This window comes from Sprattus sprattus (assembly GCF_963457725.1).
Source record: "Sprattus sprattus genome assembly, chromosome: 3".
Classification (NCBI taxonomy): domain Eukaryota; kingdom Metazoa; phylum Chordata; class Actinopteri; order Clupeiformes; family Clupeidae; genus Sprattus; species Sprattus sprattus.
The window spans coordinates 33,428,832-33,438,425 of NC_137922.1; positions in this window are offsets into that span (position 1 = coordinate 33,428,832).

The window sequence follows — 9,594 nt, forward strand, 5'->3', positions numbered from 1 at the left end:
AGTAATTGTGAATAGAAAAACATGTTGTTTTGTTGAGCTCTCAAGACTTCTGACGGAAAATAAGTTTCATGTGTGGCGTAGCAACCCATTGATGACTTCAAGTTACAATGACTTTCCGTCAGGTAAAATGTACGGTAGAGGTTAGTAGCACTGCTAAGCAATTTTGCATTTCAGGATGAAAAAAGTCTTGCGGCTAATCAGTCCTGATAATACATTAGAAAAGAGAGGAAACCCATCATGCCTTCACAAATGACAAAGCCATGTCAATCTAAATATTTTAATAACGCCTAAATCATCACAGTAGAATGTCTCAATTATAATTCGGTTCTCCTTGTGTTTACGTTGTCATAAATCTTCAAAGACTGCCTTCCAATACATTGAGAAAATATAGCTGCAAGCAGCGATGGCGGTTTCCTCCTAAAAACATTGCGAACCAGGGAAAAATGTAATTTTGTGACAATTTGTCACTGTATAGAAAAATCCATGCTGCAGACTTGCCAATGGGATATTACATTTCAAATCCAACATTTACAATGCTTTTGCCCTGAAGTTTAGACTGAGTGGAGGTTGTGTGTGCGCTCTTACCCTGTGTGTCTGTGAGAATGTATGTGTGTGACACCAAGCTGTGTGTCTGTGAGAATGTGTGTGTGTAAAACAAAGCCTGCGCGTGTGTTAAGGGGAGACTGAGTGTGTGAGATTTAGGAGCCGTGCGGATGAGGAGACAGAGCGACATTCTATAGAGAACCACCCTTGCAAGTAGTCAAGCATGCATGTTTCAAATATTCACCAAAAATCTACTTTTCATCTTACAGTCAACTTTTTTTCAGATTTGTGTACTAAACACTCTCAAGTGTCTTCATATGAACTTGTGATTGAATCAGAGTTTCACTTTTTGACCTGCAGATGTGTAAAGCATTATTTTAGCGTTAACAATGTATCCAATTTGCTTTATATCAATCATTTTTCAAGATATGAAGTTGCCTTTGCGCATGGGAACATGTTGTAGTGTCTTCCAAGTGACATACCAGTTTGGTGTTGATATCTCAAAGATTTGCTGAGATATGACTTCACTTCCTGTTTGGCCGCTTTTCTGCTGAATTTGAGTGGCTGTACCAGACAAACCATTTGGTAACTTTTTGTGAAATTCGGCACAATCATTAAGGACAGTCCCTTCTTTATTCATACAAAGTTTCATGTCTCTCATTATACCACTCTAGCGCCACCAACGGGTCAAAGTTGGACTTGTGTTTACACACGCAACTTTTGAACCGTACGACCGATTTTCAAAAATGAGGTACCATTGGATTCCCTGGATCAAGACGAATTAAACACACCCTGTGGCGTAAATTTCACTCAAATATTCGCTGACATATGACTTCACTTCCTGTTTGGCCACTTTTCTGCTGAATTTGAGTGGCTGTACCGGACAAACAGTTGTGAGGATCAACATTTTGTCCATAACTTTTGTGAGGCTAGGTCTGAAGATCATCTCTGGTGATTTTGAAGAAGATTTGCCAAAAATTGTAGGAGGAGTAGGCTTTCAAAGGTTTTTGATAAAACTGGAAATTGCGGAAAATCTATATAACCGGAAATTGACATTTTTGAAAATCGGTCATACGGTTCAAAAGTTGCGTGTGTTACAAAAGTCCAACTTTGACCTGTTGGTTGCGCTAGAGTGGTCTAATGAGAGCCATGAAACTTGGTGTGAATGAAGAAGGGACTGTCCTTAATGAGTGTGCCAAATTTCACAAAAAGTTACCATATGGTTCTAGGGGCTGCCATTGACTCCCATTACGGAATAATAATAATAATACTAACAGATACAATAGGAGGAAACCTAATAAGTGTGGTCAGAAGACTGCCACTACCAGCGGTATCCAGCTGTGCACCCCTTTGTACAGGCCACTCACGAGTCTTCACGTGACCACAGAGAGGTCATCCAATCGGGTATTCCCAGAGTCCCGTGGGGCGCATGAGGTGCACATGCACAAAGGGATGGATTACTACACGGGCCTACTGGGCCCAGGCCCAGGGGCCCCTGAACTCAGAGGGGCCCTTAGCCGTTGTCTAATTTATCATTATTAAGCAATGCATTATAATTGTGCTGTGTCATCATGAATCATACCCGTTCATAGTGGCAGTGACCTCAGTACAGTCTGATAGGAACATGATCATTTGCAATGGGCAACAGCATGACCTTTCTGTCTGTCGAAGAATGTCTGTCTTTGTGATCATTCCTTTTACCGTCACAGCAAATACATTTCAAAATGCTATAGATGCCAGCTTTTCAAACATTATTTTAAAAGAAAAGGTAGGATGAGCTGCCAGTGACCTTCAGATGGATGTTATTGTGACTGTACACTTATTCCGTAGTAAGTTAGCACAGTATGTGATTTTGGTGTATTGCATATTTTAATCTATTCTATTTCTCTCTTAATAATATATTCACCAACATTATCTAATCTGGTATGTGTTAACTATTCATTAGGCACAGTATTCTTTGATGTCATCTGTCAATAACGCTGTCTGTAATAATAAGCTGTAAAAGCTAATGAAGGCCAATTAACTACGCATATGGATAGAAAAGAGCAGCTGCAAGGAAGAGCCATGAACTCATGAACACTCTGAGTATGGTGTCCTTCACATAGACTATATATATATTTATATGTATATATATTTTAGTGCTGTAAGTTTGACACGTTAAGAACGGCGTTCTTCTTCTTCTTTTCGTTTCACTGAAGCGTTTATATGACAGTTTCCCATTTCATTACACAGTCCTTTGCATTGTTGTTGAAAACTGCAAGGTATTTTGGGCTGCAGGAGTTGGGTAGTAGAGTGGAGACAAGGCAGTGCTCCATTGTGTGGTCTGCTTCTCCACATTAAGAACGGCGTTAACGCAAACCCATTTTAACTGCGTCAATTTTTTTATTGCGCATTTTTTTTTTTTAGATTAACGTTCTTTTTGGCCTAGCAAAATGTGTAGTAGGCTAACGTTACGGTTTGAGTGAATGGTGAGCGCGATACGGCGAAATGGATGATAAAAATCTTCTGAATAGAAAGTTACCTTTAAAAGTTGTGTTATGCAAAAGAAGCGAGCTTCACTGTTGTCTGAAAATGTCAACAGGCAGCTGGCTGAAAGCACAGAAGTAGTAGGCTTACCTTTTAATGGTAACCTAACTGTTACAGTTCATTATTTTTTAAATAAGATGCCTGACTTCTATGTTCACAGCAAACTTGAAAAAAAGAAAATATTAAGCCATGGTTTAACTGCAGGCTGAGTCCTTGTTTATCTGAAATGTGCACTTTATAATTTAATTTTGTACCTCCCTGCTTGGCAATGTTGTCTTTCAATAAAATAAAACATTGCATAAAGCAAGCCAATCCACTTCTCCATGATACGAGCATTAAAATAAAATAAAAATAATGGAAAAAAATAATTGAAGGGACATTTAAAATAGATAAAAATGTGCGATTAATCGCGATGAATATTGAGTTAACTATGAAAAAAATGCGATTAATCGTGATTAAATATTTTAATCGTTTGACAGCACTAATATATATATATATATATATATATATATACAGTATATGTCTATGTGAAGGACACCATACATATGTATATGGTCCTTCAGGCGTTTGTGGATGGGTGGCAGTATTGTCAATGCAATCACACAGGAATTACACTAAACTGAATCAATGCTTCAGGCATTAACAAGGCTACAACAATGAGAGATTGTGCCAATATTTATGTTACTTCTTCCACTGGTATTACTGACCAGTGTTACTGACCATGTCACATGTGATTTAAGGCATTTAATAACAGCTGCTCAACACTCAACTCATCTCAGCACTTAATTTAAAAGACCATTGATGAAGCCTTGTACTGTAGCTAGCAGTTCAAAAGGCAATTTAATTAAATAATTGTATGATTCACACAATGCTTATGTAAATGTTACTTACGACCCATTATTTTAGCATACACCACACTGAGTCCATGTAGTATTATCCTAGAAATTAAGCTCTGATATGAATCAGAAAAAAGAAACATATCAAAGAAAGAAAGCAGTACATTCAAATGAATAGGCTGACAAATATTTAGCAATCTCACGATGTGTATAATATCCTAGTGACTTAATGATTAAAATGAGGAAAAAATAAACACTGACCAGTGTTACTGACCATGTCACATGTGATTTAAGGCATTTAATAACAGCTGCTCAACACTCAACTCATCTCAGCACTTAATTTAAAAGACCATTGATGAAGCCTTGTACTGTAGCTAGCAGTTCAAAAGGCAATTTAATTAAATAATTGTATGATTCACACAATGCTTATGTAAATGTTACTTGCAACCCATTATTTTAGCATTCACCACACTGAGTCCATGTAGTATTATCCTAGAAATAAAGCTCTAATATGAATCAGAAAAAAGAAACATATCAAAGAAAGAAAGCAGTACATTCAAATTAATAGGCTGACAAATATTTAGCAATCTCACGATGTGTGTAATATCCTAGTGACTTAATGATTAAAATGAGGAAATGAACACTTAAATTCATCAATATGGACAAAACAAATACCACAACAAACAGACATTTAGTTAAAAAAGAGAACATGCATTGTTACTTCCAGTAAAAAGATTCAACTGATGAATTGTATTCATATATTTGGACCTGTCTTAGATAACATGTCACCTACACAAACATTTTCATTTTCTCTCCCCTTAGGACATATTCTGGACAGGAGACATCATGGGATTTTCCAGGCAAGGCATGCAGACTTGATGGTTGGTAGAGGGAATTTTAAGGCATCAGAGACCATAGCATGTAATATTCTTCGACACACAACATCAAACCAGTTAATCTAATTATGACAACTATCTGCTTTCATCTGCCAAAACACACATGAGCATAAGGTCAAGATCAGCAAGCATTATGTCCTTGGGAAAGGCCGTATTAAGGAGGGTGGGGTGTTGATCTGAAAGTTCATGTTTGGACTGTGGAAAACATTATATTGCGTGAAAGCTGTGATAACCATGTCTTTTACAAGAATATAACAAATTATATTCCATTGATGCCATTACATATTGTTCTGTCATGATCGTGCCACCATTTTTGTTCAGATCTTTATGTTTTCATGTGAGACTCCCTTCTTCCTAGTATAGGGTTATTATGTACAAGGTCTTAACAAGGTACATATTGCAAGAAAAACACTTTTTCTCCTTTTGTGGGTCATGTATTTTGGCCATACATAGGAGCCCCAGTAACCCTATTTCCTGTAACTACCTACAGATGGCCACTAGAGGGAAGAAAAGACGAGAAGCTTCAGCCCATTTAAGAAGCACATTTCAGTTGCACTAGATGTCTCAGCAGCTGCTCTTGCTTTGATATCCTCAATCTCTGCAGGCTTGGCATTTTGTAATCAGGCTTTCTATCCATTCTATCTATGATCTTGAATGTGTGCTGTAGTTCCTCTGAGGTAAAGGGGACCAGAGGTTTGGTCCTGGTATATTTATGTAGTCCCTGAACTGCTGTTGCTGAACAGTTTTGCGTACATGTTTTCATAGGCATCTTCATCTTGAGGATCCAGGGGTATGATGCATTATAACCAACAAATGAAAGAGTTCCTACTCCAGGCAGGCCCGAGGAAAGCTTTGGCAACATGTTGTCTTCTTGACACAACTTTGGACATGTAGAAGCCCTTACTGCTGAGGTAAACAGCACTGGCATAAGCCACACTTGTGTCCACTGTACTAAAACTCCTGTACATTCCAAATATGCTCCTCTAATGCTAACGCTATCACAATAATACCTGCCATCTGGGTATATCCTGCGTCTTATGAGTGTTTACAGTTTACTATTACCTCTCTCAAACTTAAAAGCAACAATGACAACAGTTGGTTTAGAGCTTAGACGAGAAATGTGTCTCATTCGTCATCCATAAAAAGAAAAAGATTTAGATATTTCTGTCATCTTCCTTACTTCCACAAGGGAGAGATACAATTTTTTGCCGTTTTCATCTTCTCTCATCGAGCAGACAGCTGGACTTTGGCAGTGGCTGCCTCACGCTTTGACTGGCAGCTGAGTGGGTGATTTGACTGAGTCACAAAAGCACCAGCTGACAGGCTGATCTAACAGCCCTCATCAGGCAGTTCTCTTGACGACCAGATGAAAGTGTTTTTCTCTTCAAGTACAGACCCCTCTGAGAACAGTATTATATCTAAGGGAATTGCCCTTTTTTACTCTTGGGAGATATTCTCATTTAAACTTGCCAAGACCAAACATGAGTACAATGCATATCATATGCTCACTGTTTTACATTTAAGATGACTTCTTGTGCAATGATGAGTGAGTATTTGAAGGTAGGTTTGTGCATACTTCTGCCAGATATGGTATTATTGTCCAAAAAGTGTCTTTGCAATGAAATGGATTCATTTCATTTCACTAATATCCCATTTGTGATGTTTGGATCAATCACAATTGTTTCCCTTTTCACTCCTGTCCTGTGTGCTTTTGGTGGAGCCTAAAACAAAATCATGACCATTCAACAAAATTACATTTCCCCCATCCGGCTAATAGATGCATGAATAATGTATCGCAACCATTTACATAATTCATAATTAAATCACAACTCGATGTGGTGGAATTTATTAATTGTGAAAACGCATGTGCCGCCGTCCTAATACACTAATTTATTCCCTCATCTTCTATCGGCACATTGAGCATTCAGCTGTAGTCCAGCGCTGGCCTGTGCCTCGTCCTCGCGGTACAGTAATGCATTGTTACAACAAATTATCCCTTATTGGCCCTGAGAGGCCAGTCTTGCAGTGATGGCAACAATATGCATTTGCCTTGAGAATTTAATGGGGGATTGTCCTAGATTGGAGTTGTCACATGTGCCGGGGTAATTGCGTTTGAATGCTCTTAAGATTAGAACTAATGCATCTCAGAGGGCACTGCACTGCGGGCTGTCGCACGAGTCACAGACCCCCCCCGCCCCCCGCCCCTGCCCCTCACCCCCCAACCCTCCATTGGCTTGGCATGGCTCACAGGGCTTTCATTATAGATGGACTCCACTCTCTCTGTCCAGCCTTGGTCACTACAGCTAGTCCAGTTCAGTTAGGTCCGCTCAGATTAACTTAAATATTAAGGCATCTCTCTCTCTCTCTCTCTCTCTCTCTCTCTCTCTCTCTCTCTCTCTCTCTTTCTCTCTCTCTCTCTCTCTCTCTCTCTCTCTCTCTCTCTCACACACACACACACACACACACACACACACACACACACACACACACACACACACACACACACACACACACACACAGACTATTAATTAACTCCTTTGTGGTTACATTTCATGTTTTTAATCCATATAGACTTTTTCTCATTAAACTGACACCGTTATCCATAGGGCCATATATTACGAGTAATGTATCCCAGCCTTCTTATCAGTACATGTGCTGATGTTCTGGGAAATGAACCCATGACCTTGGTGTTCTCAGGGACAGGCTTAATCAATTAAGGTTCAGGAACTCTGGCTGCATTGTTGTGTTTTCTCTGAGCAACCGTCTGACTGAGCGGTCTAAGCCAAAAGACAACAGCACTTAAGTGTATTAACCTGTAAAGGTAAATGGAGCTTTCAATAGTCAGGACAAATATTTAGATGAGGCGTCAAAGTGACCCATAATATGTGCTCATTATGGCCCTCGTTAATACCTCACTACCCCCGCCTCACCCTCAAAGGGGCATCTGTCATTAGACAAACAAAGGCATCCCTTTCACTAATGGCTTCTCGGGCCTTATGAGAAATCGGCAGTGATCTATTGATCTGGTGTTGCCTCCTTCCTGGGTGACTTATGCCTCCCTGGATGGCCATTACCGTGGATGCCGCGGCCTTATCAGTGGAAGCAGGGAGCCGCTCGTCACGGCGACCATAAATCCAGGCAGGGTCCTGTCAGCGTAGCTCATGCGGCGGACGGACGCTGCCTGCCTGCCTGCCGGAGTCCTTCTGGTGACCTCTAGCGCTCACGTGGCTCTGGCGCCACGGCAACGACCTCTACACAGGTGTGAAGCGCGAGTCAGATGGTCGGTGGGGGTGGAGGGTTGGGGGGGGAATTGGTCACCGGTCTCTCCTTTAACAGAAGATCAAAATGGAGGGCAGGCCCCCTGTGCTGTAAAGTAGTCTCCGAGATGATGACATGCTGTTCTCGCCCCCTCCTGCTCCTCCGTCCCTCGCCCCCTCCTGCTCCTCCGTCCCCCGCCCTTAAATCAATTGACTGTTCTGTCTCCTCCTTTCAATTAAGTCTCCCTGGGCTCTTAGACAAAGCGTAATAAAGCTGTAACCCCCCACCCCCGGCGAAGGTATGGATGTTCTGTCTAAGAACTGCTGTTCAAAGTGCCATAAACCATCTACGAAGTCGGCGATAAAGATTAACAATTCTTTAACTTCCCACAAGGCCACTTCATTTTGCTCTGGGAGACTTCAATTTAGTGATGACTGGCTGTGTTTGTCCTCGTTCTATTGATTCTTTTTTTGAGGCATCTTTGTCTGGAAATCCACCTTTTTGAACTCAGACTGTTGTGTGTAGCCCCAAGGATATTCCCCTTTAAGGCCACATTAAATATACTGTCCTATCTGAAGCAGTATAAACACAAGTTACATATTTACCTAATAAATCGAATAAGCAGCTTCTTCTCAGATGCATCCTTTGGTAGAACAGTACAACCTATTGACTCCTTGTCCCATAAGCAATTACGACTGCTTGAAGTATTGCTGTATGCTTTAAAGAGGGTGTCACAAACCACCAACAATAAAAACCAGAAAGCACCCCATTAATTCTGTAATTTCACAACAATGCTGTTTCACCATCTGATAATCGTCTATTGCCTTGCCCTTAACCTTTAACAATCAGCGACATTATAACCCCCTCCCTTCCGACTGAGATTACTTTGTCAGTTATTCGTCTGGGCATGGGTGAAAAACTAGGGCCAAATCCACTGAGAGGACCAAGAGCGAGACAAGAGACCTTCACTTGTGCACGTGAGCTGAGCACTAGATTCTAGCCTTAAGCCTTGATAAATGTCAAGTGGAAGACAGAGTCAAGCCAAAGCCAAACCGCTTGCCACTTCTACGGATATCCAAAACGAGACGCTCCGTAATGCCATTTTAAACAGAGAATATGTGCTGTTATTACACGCCTCATTACAAAGAACTTTTCAGCCGTTGGTTAATCACGTCAGTTGATGCATAGATATATTTAAAAATGTCTATGTTAAATCATAGGCTCTACCATGTTCATGTTAAGTAAACTCTCATTGGAGACAATGATGGATTGATTCTGTTTTTGCAGATTGTGTTTTTCTTTTTGTAACAAGGATTTTAATAGTGAGTAGTTGTTAATGCTGTTCTCACTAGATGGCGCCAGATAGACAAACAGTGTGAAAAGAGCCCAGGGAACAAAAACCAAACACATGCCTTGAAGTAGGGCCTGGTTCATCAGCCATTGTTGTTGTCACTGTGTCAGCATTTGCGCAAGGGGCTGTTTCCATACCAGCCCCATTACACGTGCACACATTAAAATCCCCGTGCCCTTTCAGT